The sequence below is a fragment of the Lepisma saccharinum genome, chromosome 20 (assembly GCF_977018435.1).
Source record: "Lepisma saccharinum chromosome 20, izLepSacc3.1, whole genome shotgun sequence".
In the NCBI taxonomy this organism is placed as follows: domain Eukaryota; kingdom Metazoa; phylum Arthropoda; class Insecta; order Zygentoma; family Lepismatidae; genus Lepisma; species Lepisma saccharinum.
This window is the reverse complement of record NC_139248.1, coordinates 55,966,496-55,977,566: the sequence shown is the minus strand read 5'-3', so window position 1 is coordinate 55,977,566 and position 11,071 is coordinate 55,966,496.

The window sequence follows — 11,071 nt, the reverse complement described above, 5'->3', positions numbered from 1 at the left end:
CCGTCATCTTCAATATTAAAGCTTTTTTTTTCCTATGACAATATCTGTTGAAATAGCAGATATCAGGAAGACAGAAGCAAATGTAAAATGAGAACTAACATAGAATTGGTTCGCAAATGTTGTTCACATTTCCCTGTTTCTCGCGCACTTTCAGATGTATTTTCTCTACTTTCCTTTTCATCATGTAATTTGCGAACCCAGAATTCTGTTTCCTGAGAAATTTCCCTGTCGTAAACAACACAGCTCCTACGATAGAAAGGCTACCGGGGAAGAATGGCAGAAGAGGGTGCTGCCAGCCGAGGGAACGGCAAAGGCTCTGGGGTGGAGAGTGCGACCGATGGACTCTCTCCAGAAGAAGCTTACCCTTGCCACGGAATAACCGCGCCTGAGAAGCAGTGTTTCCTTCCCCTCCAGTCAAGGGATTTAAAGGGAGCCGGTGGAATCTCACCCTGACGTCACCAGATTCCACCAGCTGGAGAAAGTGGCTGAAAGCCTCTCGGACATTCAGCGGCAAACGTTTGAAAAACATTCGCGCGCTGTAAGTAAAGAAATATGCGAATCAAAGATTGGTTCGGAAGAATATTGCGAAGAAATAAAAAACAACTTTTTTTAAAATTATTGTCGGGTCATCTCCGATTACCTAGGTGACCCAGAGTATACGCCGCTGAATTGGTAGTAAGTGGCAAGGAAACCATTTTGAAAACTGACAGGAATATTCCCAGCGCCTCGCAACTGCCTATGAGGCAGGTCGTAATGTGGATCTAAATCGCATTTTGTGTCATGAACTAATGCGAATTCCAATCTCCCTTGCCAACACAAACGGAAGTTTGAGAACAGGAAACAAAGCCATTCTACTAGCTGATGTGATGACCAAGGATGTAATTTGTCCACCTGATATATCAATTCCGTCTGCATCATGCCTTATAATAGATGGTCAAGCATTAGTTGTTGCACTTGGAAAGCCTGCAGGAGTTTTTAAACTTTGGTCAACTGGCAGATGTATTTCTTAACCTTGTTATTTCTATGGGAAGAAGCTTTAAGAGGATTGATGTCACCTTTGGTCGGTATAACGCAACTTCAATCAAGGCTGGAACAAGGGATAGGCGCTTGAAACGTACTCATTTAGTAAGGAGAGTAATAGAAAATGGATCCGTGCCAATCCCCAACAAATTCAGTGACTTTCTTGCTAACTCGGATAATAAAAAAGATTTGGCCTGTTTTCTCTCTAATCATTTGATCAACAATGCTCCTGAAGACAAAATATTTGTGGTTTCCAGTGGATTTCACAAGGAGGATGACGTACGGACAAACAATCGTGATTTGTCTATTGAAGGATTGCAGGTAAACCACGAAGAGGCGGACACGCACATTGTCCTTCACTGTCTTCATTCTGGTGCTGATAACATTGTTGTCTCAGCACGTGATGCAGATGTATTAGTGCAATTGGTAGCGTTATTTCACAAGATTAGATGTACGAAATTGTGGTTGCGAGCAGGAACATCAAAAGAGAAAAAAAGAAAATACATTCCAGTACATGAAGTCAGGCAGAAGCTTTCATTTACGGATCCTGTCTTCGAAACTCTCATCCCAATCCACGCCATAACAGGATGCGACACAGTATCCCACATTGCTGGGATCAGTAAGAAGACAGCATGGAAAATATTTAACACTAATAATAATGATCTACTAAATCTTGGTGTTGACGAATTGAAACAAGAATCAGCACACAAGGCAGAGAAGTTCGTATGCAACTTGTATGGTGTACCGGAGGCAAACAGCTGTGATGAAGCCAGAGTAGAGTAAAGCTGTTCAGCAAAGGAAAAACACCACAAGCACTGACCCCCCCCCCCCCTATCGATGCTCTACGGTTACATGTACAACGGGCCCACTATCAAGCCATGGTGTGGAGGCAGTCCGTCATACCAAAACCTGTGTTACCACCACCTACTATCTTGGGATGGAAAATGGTTGATGGACAGCTCGTTCCAAAACTTCAATCGCTGCCACCAATTCCACAACCCTGCTACGACATTGTCACCTGTGATGTTTGGGTGGTTGTATATCCGCTACATGTTCCTGCAGAAAAGGCCAGCTTGTATGTACTGAAGCTTGCAAATGTGCAGATACTGGCACTAAGGAGTGCATGAATATCCGTGACTAGAAAAATATTATACTATTCTTGTAGGCAAAATAAGGTTGAATAAGGATAACGTGCGGATTTATCATACACTGATACTGTTAATATTTCAATATGGTCTTATGCTTTGAATAATATTATTATTTTGCATCTTTACTTTAGCAATGTTCTATACTTTTTTCTGTATTAAAAACCTACTGTTACACTTTTTATTACTAGTTCAAAAGTATGAATACGAAACATACATAGCATGGATGCACGTAGCCGCCATTTTGTTTTTTAGCGATTTGGAACAAACAGCTTAAAATTTTAGCTTAGAAAACATAATATTTGGATTCAGCATACCCAAAAACATAATGTATGACACCAAGATCACTATTGTGTTTCTGCTCCTTCAAAAGTTAATAGGAACTCATTTCGTATGGCCGCCATTTTGTATTTTACCGATTTGGAGCACATAGCTTAAAATTTCAGATTAGGAAACATAATATTTGGATTCAGCATACCCAATAACATAATGTTTGACACCAAGAGCACTATTTTGTTTCTGCTCCTTCAAAAGTTAATATGAACTCATTTCGTATTTCCTTTTCCGCCATTTTGTTTTTTAGAGATTTGAAGCATATAACACCAAAATCGAGAGTGGCAAACAAAATATTCGTAATCAGCACATCAAATACATTCAGAAAATGTTGTTTGCCCGCTTTTCCTCAAAAATGCTTCCTACAGTCAGAATTTTCGAAAATTGTCCCAGTCTAGTGATACGGGCTCTTAAATCCAGCTTTGGCTTTGCAGTCTAGCTCTTGTTGCTTCAGAGAAATAGTATCCCCGTTTTAGGCGGGATTTACCGTAGCTCTTTTCTAGAAATCCAATGTGAACACTTGCAGATCCAGTAGGCCGCAGCGGCAACAGGGTCCCTAAACAGGCATATGAATAACCCCCTAGCACACTTGCCTCCAAGTCTTTCCCCGCTGTTCCCTTGCATTGACAGGATCCCTTTCCTCTTGTTGCCTTTTGAGGGTAGCGGAACGGTCCGACTCTTCGCTTTTGTCGGCTGCAAAAAAAAATGTCCTCTGCAATATACACTCAACTGCAACGCTGTCGGTTAACTTATTCAACAATGTTGTTATTTTATTGAGAAAAAACTTTTTAATTTCTTTACATTTTAGTGTTACCTGCGGTAACACCGGTTACATGCACGCCACGCCTCTGCCTCTATGAAACATTAGAACAATTATCGCTAATTCGATATATCACAATTTTGAATGTAAAATTTTATATATACCGTTAATAATAATACCACTAATAAAGTCACAACAGAAATTCGTGTATAATAAACGTAAATATGTTGTAAGTATGTTTATTTGGGGACCGACCTGTGGCCGAGTGGTTAGCACATCGCGCTACGACGCCAAGGGTCCCGGGTTCGAATCCTGGTCGGGCTTGGTTGTTTGTGAATGTCCATTCATCAATTTCATCATTTCATCACTCATCCCCATCTTCGCAAATTAGCCAAGAGGCACAAAACGCGAAGTAAAATAAACTAAATCAAATCAAAATCAAAGCATCCGAAAGGTGCGCACAGAGGCATAGCTAGCTTCTTATTTATTATCTACTCGCAGTGTTACTGAAATATACAGATAGTATGCACTATAAACGAAAATTCCACGCTCAAATCCCTACTTCCACCACTGTTGGCCGTGTGCACGAACGAAGATCAAATTTTAAACTCGGATAGGGAAAGGATCACTGGAAAATTCCATTGCACGAAGACGGTTCAACACTTGATCGCGATCTAGGAACATCAAAACGAGTTTATCTTCTGATCGGCCATTCGCGACCGTTTAGGTGCCTGATCCTGGTTCACGATACTGACGCTTCCACTGCAGGCAGTTGTTTTTTAATATAAAAAGAGCGGAAAATGATATCGAGGGCGTGCAAACCTTAGAGATGTTGGATGTACAATGCTGATAATTCGAGAACTATGTAAACTAAAAACTGCCAAAATAATAATAATAATTTGTGGTTCTGTGGTGCAAAGTCGTAATGTTTATAAATACTGTACTTTCTATCCCGGAACACAAAACATATATAAATGTCATATATTACGTGCAAGGTAAATTATAACACAGCAATGTTTATGATATTGCTACATGGTGTTGGAAATAAAGTTACGAAAATACATGTTACTGGCTATTTACACCACACGACAATATAAATACATAAGAATTAAGAAATGAAAAATTCAAATACTTACCACAGTACAGTAATAATAGAAATAATAATAATATATCTTTATTTGAGCGGGCGAGTTTCAGCATACGCTGTTCTCTCAAAATCGAATGCATTTGGTAAGGCATTAAAGTCCCGTAGAAGAAGGTTCCATGCTTTCTCCTTCTCTTTTGTGTTGTACAGTGGGATCCATGAGTATTACCGTGCAAATTGTCCATCACCATGTTCGTGCACTTTATTTGATCCAATAAGAGCTTCAAGAATTAAAAGAAAACTCAAAACAAGCTGTTGACAACTTCTGCACCAGCATACATAAAAATGCATCGCTTAAAAACACACAGGATTTAAGAAAAAAATTAATAAAAATAGTCATGGACAATTTGCAGGGTAATACTCATGGATCCCACTGTACCGTCAGTTCTTTTTTAATATTATTATTTTTTTACACTCCACTACATCCTTGTACATATTGACAAGGTTGATTAGTACATCTCTCAAATTCATAGAAGTTTGCAGCCCGAATTATTTTCTTCTCCTACATGTTGACACTTTAACCCATCACATTACTCTATTGGGTTCTTGATTGTCATTTGTTTTAGCCAACCAATCAGGTATAGCCTTAAAAATTAATCTCGGATTAGTTGAACGGAATCTCCTGAACCTCGTTTATCGTTGGTGCAATGCAAATCTTTAAACCAAGTTCATTTAGAGTGGATTACAATTGATCTCGTTCATCTGAACTTCGAAATAATCGGCGTTGGTGCACGCAGCCATGTATAAGCTGTAACTGTGGCACATCCCAAGATGGCGGTTTTACCTCACCCCCTTCCCCTCACGGCTTCATTCCCATCGCCCAGAAAACACGCTTGCGCTCTCTCTATTCGCGATTAAAGTTAACCGATATGCCATCTGGTGGGACTTTCAGGAACTAGTCTAAGTAGGATACGTTGTGTTGAAGTCGTTTAAAGCATGGGGAATATGTGAAAGAGTAAGGTCTACTGTTCAGGTTTTTTTGTGCCCTAAATCGTTTTATGGGTCAGGACAAATGAAAATTTATCAAGTGTTTCCACCCCGTGGAATCAAGAAAATGAAGTTTGTAAATAAATCAGGGAAAACGTAATTGATTGACAGAAGATTCTGGCATGGGGAATGACACTGTAATTCGGCAAGGAAATTACGAAGAATGCACGAGTCTATTCACTTTATTTTTCGAGAGATAAATATTATATTGCCATGAAAGTAAAATTTTAAATTGTACTTTATAAACAAAACTTTTTTCTTTTTCGAAAAGTCATGAAGCGTCTCACCAGGGGCGTGGTCTTACCCAATGCATCCATGTATTAAGTATGTGTGAAATTTGGAACAGGTGCAAGTCGAGGGAAGATGAAAATAGTTTGAGAATGAATTAATGTCAAATGTAACCAGAAAATGAAAATGGACATGCTAATGTTGTAATTTTTCTCTTTCAAAAATACAGTTTGTCCTTGTTTTCCATTATTAGCTAATGTGAAATTGAACGTGTTGAAAAAATTCCAGGATAGAATACCAATAATAATAATAATAATAATAATAATAATAATGTCATTATTATCATTATTATTGGCACGTTTATCCTTGTACTTGACCCCCCCCCCGCGCACACACACACACACACACACAAATTCGTGGTTCCGCCTCTGTTTTGCTGTGTATATAATAATGCATCTCTAAAAAAATATTCAAAATTAGGTTTACCCAAATTGCTGGCATTTTATTTTGCACTGCAATGTTCCTTCAAGAATTTAAACAAATATTATATGCAAAAACATCAGCATAACATTAGGATACCTTCTACAAAACCATCCGATGTGTAAAGGAGATTTCACACAGACGCGACAGGCGACATGTGCGCTTGAGGATTTCAGATTTCACCAATCGAAAGCAGGCTGTGTCTGTCGCGCGTTACAGTGCGAAATGCGGCGAAATGCGACATGTGTCACATGCTGGATGCTTATCACTTCAGTCTGAAATCAAATCTCCTCAGAAAAATGAATGAATTTGGGCAGGTGATTTGCATACCATTGAAGCCAGTTTTTTTTTGTTTTTTCAGAAAGAAAAATATTTTTGTTTGTTTCGTTTTAAACATGTTTTAATGATAACGAAATGGTAAGACTGCCACTTTGTAATCAATAGATCAGGGATCCCACTTTAAACTGAAGGTCCATTCCTGATTAGCCTATCTCAGAATAAATTGGACTCAAAACAAACTTTCAAATTAGCAACACCAATTTCAAGAGGGGCAGGTCAACTCACCAATTCAACCCCCCCCCCCTTTTTCCCGACATGATGCCACATGCAAGGTATCAAGTAATGACAACTAACAGCAGCATTTACAGTATTAATTCAATTATATTTATTTAAATCACACGTGCATCATTTTTTACATCGTTGCCCTTAAAATATAATTGTATTCAATATACCTACTGCAAATGTATTGCATTCTATCCAATACAATAGAGGAACAGTGATCAGAGTGGAGGTGGATGCTATCCCCTACTTGATTGATTGATTGTTTTGATGTTTTAAGTCCACTTTATGCACAGAAAGGCTAATCGAGACTGGACCTACAGTTTAAAGTGGGGTCCGAACCTGGGACACCTTGATTACAAGGTGCTGATGCTACCACTGCGCCATCGGGAGGCCTATCCCCTACTTGATTGCACTGAACTCCATGCTGAACTGAATCCTTCAAGTAGTGCAGAGGAATAATATAATGCAAAATGCACATTTCAATTATTTGTTGAATGATATTTCGTCACAGTGATTTTTGCTGGACATGAAACTGTGTGGGAGTTCTTCGCATGCGAATATTGGGGGAAAAGGTGTACAAGAAGAATAGTTGTCCTATGAATGAAGGGCCCAGAATTTAGTTAAAAATATATATTTTCACATAGAACATGTCAAGATAATATCTAGTCCAGTGGCGGCTGGCAGCTAGTATGATGGGTAGTGCCAACGTGATCAAGAAATCGAAAAAATTTCGCTAGCATATGTCATAGAAATCTAATGAAAGAGGTAATTTTAATGGAACTTTGTTTACTAAAATTGCAGACAAAAATTCAGAATTCCTAAGATTGGTTTACTTTACTTGGCATTTGTAAAACTTTTGGCTAATCACGAAGATAAGTATGAGTGAACACTCACAAAGAACACCGATGTACAGGCAGAGATTCGAACCCGCAATCCCTGGTGTCGTAGCATGCTGTGCGGAGGTCGGACAGAGTTTCTAGGAAATAAATGTGACTATTCAATTTTCAACGCCTGTCACCTTTACAATTTTTTTGATATTTTTAAATAGAATTGATGTTTAAATCTGGCGTGGGACAGCCAAGTTATTTAACTTTTAATTTAATATTGCATAGTACCTTGGAAAATGGTGTATGTAATAATGCTCTAATCTGACCCATCTTTACTAACTACCCTTCCTTTAACACACCATCCGACACTTTTACTTCACTAAAAAGAAAAACACTGAACAATTAGACACACCGAGTCAATCACGGTATTCTCGCCTTGCTTTGTTTATAATTTGCAACCCCAGCACGACAGACGGTACATCAACAATCGGTGTTACTAACAACTGAAATATGATTATCTGCTAAATGAACTGTAGATCTACAACTTTTAGAATTCAATGCAAGAAATTGAATTGTATCTCCAAGTGAAATTCTTATAGGTCTACTGATAGATTTTCCGTGTGATTTTTTACAAATATTACAGTAAAAAAATTCCCTGGTGATGCGAATTCCCTTAGGTATTTAGGCAAGTCTTTTGTACAATGAATGTCTTCAATGTTGTCAACGTCAGTTGCAACACATGAGTGTCTGCATGCGTGAGAGCAAGGGATATATATTTTCTTAAGGAATAAATCGATAACAAAAAAGTCTGGATGGCTCTTTAGACGCATCTATCGAAATGGTTATATAAATTTGGGGAAGATATTACGTTCGTTCTTGCCAAGTATGCAGGAAACTATCTTTCTCACGAATTACTTCTTAAAACGAGTATTACAAATCAGTCAGGATCAGTCACTTCTCTCTGAAGTTTGCAATTATGTCAACACAATGCGAAAGCTCTCGCGTCCGTGCCAGCTGAAAAGGGGCACGGCTGGTTGTCTTATGGCTACCACTGGGCTACCACTTTCTCGCTTGTTAACTGCGGACTTTTTCATGCCTCCGCGCATGCCTCTGCGCACAGGCCAGATTATGCTGGCCCAGAGCAAGTGAGAGAACAGCTGGGGATGCGGCGCAGGAATTGAGACGGCCGTAAGCTGAAACGCTTACGAGATTCAAATCTCCTCGTTTGTAAATGTATTAATTTAACTATATTTTGGCAAAGCAAGTGCTTTTTCTTCTTCTGAGGGTAGAGCCATGGCACGGCGGCTCTCCCCTTAGAGCCGCCGCTGATCTAGTCTTAGCCTAGGGTGACCAAATTTTCTGAACAGAAAAGCAGGACAACGAATGCGTACGGGGGTGTAGGGGAGGCTTTACTAAAAGAGCACAGGGCCAAGTAAACCCCGCCCCCTTCTTCGGCAATGGAAAGGTCATGTTGCTTACATTTCTCCTGAAATATTACACAATTCTCTTTCATCTCTTTTCTTCTTGATTTGATTTTTGTTATTTAACGTCGCCATTCTGTCAGTTTTGGTTTGGCTAACTGCAACAATGATTGTGAGTGATGCTTAAATTCATGAATGGACTCTCACAAAGAACATCCATACCTGGGCCACCACTTCGCCATGGAGGTCTTCCCTTCTTTTATTTCCTTTTTCAGTTCTTTATTTCCGTTCCACCTTTTGTTTATCTTTTTAATTTTACAGATTAACCTTCCTATCTTCTTACTTTATTATGTTTCCTTACTTCCTTACCATAAAACATCCATACACTGTGAAATAATGCTGCATCTGTAGTAACCATCTCATCAATGCATCAAACTTACAAATCTCCAGAATTGGTCTATTTTCAATTTTCAAAACGCCCCTGCCTATACTTTTAGTCACCACTCGGCATATATCATGAACAGAGTGCATGCAATATCTGCTTCTAAGGCATAAATATAAGCCTTACAGTAACACTAAAGTAGCGAGTGAAGTGAGAGTGAAAAGGTTTTAGATATACAAGTATTTCATAGCAAACTAACAATATTATTAATTCAAAAAGCACTAACAGTTTCAAATAGGTAAACAATTCGTCTGGATATTTTGCAGGACATTTAGCAGGATGCTGCTGAAAAGTAGGACATATTTGTTTTTTTTTTTTGGAGTAGCATCACAGAATGCAGGACATGACCCTGAAAAAAAGGACTGTCCTGCGAATATCAGTACATCTTAGTCTATCATTACACTGTCATAAGAGTCTTTAAGTACGAAAATATTTTAATATTTTCTTGAATTACAATCAGTCAGCAAAGTTATTAAGGAGATTGTTACACCACAATCATTCGCTTTTTGTGTTTCCTTAGCGTGAGCTTCAAGAACTACAATATTTCAATATGCAAAGAACAATCACTATTCCAGCCAGGGTTGGCATTTTGCCAGTTTTTTTTTTTTTTTTAAAAAAAGACAACCTGGGTGGGTTTTTTTTTTTTTCAGATAAAGCCCAATAATTTTCTGGGCAAAACTGGGTTTTATTGGGGATTTTTCAGGTTATGTTTAAAATTATATATTTTAAAAATGAAATACATTTTTCCCCTAGTAGTAATGTATCGTAAAATTCAATTTGTATAGCTTTATACCCTGTCCCATCTATCTCTGGACAGGCCCATAGCTTGAACTGTTCTCCAGGGGGGCTCATGGGTTATCAGGGGAGTGCTTTGTAAACCAAATCAATTTTTCAAAAGTTTAACAGTATTAAATGAAGGTGCATTATGTGTGTCGGGGTCATTAAGTTAATTTAAAATATAACATTTTGAAATACATACATATCATACAAATACTACAGTTTTTTTTTCTATAGCCTATCTTCTAAAACATTTCTTGAAGTGCTAATGACTGCTACTGACACCATACCTCCATACTATTTTTGATGATACAGATATTTTTAGCATACATGTTAAAATGTACAGTATTCACTTGCCTACCGTACATTCCACCCCTGGCCGAAGCAATACAATTCCCCTTCATTCCCAAAACTTGGGATCTGTTGACATTTGATGCAGATGTGGAAGGAATGTGGATGATGACGTCAAAGTCACAGATTTCTGTCAAACGAGAGGCTGCAACAGGGGCAGGGAAGGTACAGATAAGAAGGCTCCCTATGGAAGAACTTTCTAAAGTCTAGAGAATCTTAGACTTCTTCTCATAAACAAGATGAACGAACAAAGTTGTGAACAAAATAATATATTCCGTCTACATTATCACTCTTCACCTCAAACAAATTAGAATACAAAATAGTTTTACCTAATGTCAAGGGCCTGGCAGAGTGCCAGGGGGAACTGAAGACCTTGCCACGGGGGCTGAGCCTCCCCCCCCCCACCCCGGTCCCTGCCTGTATCTGGAGCAAGCAAATGAAAACAAGTCTCTGCACAAGTAGTAACGTGAGATGGCTCCACCAATGAACACGGTAGAGAGAAATGGATTGCCTGGAGGAGGGTAAGTGACTGCAGTTATGAGCCTTCACAGCAGCATGTACTGCTTCCTTCTGCCCAATCTATTTCCTCCCCTTC